The sequence below is a fragment of the Paroedura picta genome, chromosome 15, assembly GCF_049243985.1.
Source record: "Paroedura picta isolate Pp20150507F chromosome 15, Ppicta_v3.0, whole genome shotgun sequence".
Taxonomy (NCBI): domain Eukaryota; kingdom Metazoa; phylum Chordata; class Lepidosauria; order Squamata; family Gekkonidae; genus Paroedura; species Paroedura picta.
Window position 1 is genome coordinate 11,948,935 of NC_135383.1, and position 408 is coordinate 11,949,342.

Genomic DNA, 408 nt, shown 5'->3' on the forward strand with positions numbered 1-408 from the left:
AGAAGCGGAGAGTGAGTCCGTTCCCCGCCACCTGCGCCAACACAAACTAGACGCGTGGAATCCGGCTCAGACCACAGGGTTCTCCTTGCACGTGGAACGTTGCACGTTTAATCGAGTCTCCCAAAAACCCACGGCACTCGCTCGCAAGATTAACAGTCAACCAAAAAATTTTTTTAAAAAATTAAAAAACGAACCGGGAGGTAGACCCAAGGCGCCCGTGCCCAGCACACGGACACGAAACGTTTTCTCCCAAGTCCTTCACAGTTGCCGATCCCCCACTGCAGGGAGCCACGCCTGACGTTCTCTTTGTGGGCATCTTCCTGATGCCGTTCAGCCTGATCGAGGGAGGAACCCCAGAGCCGCAAAAGGGGCAACCTGACCTGTAAGGCAAGCTACGGAACAAAAAAG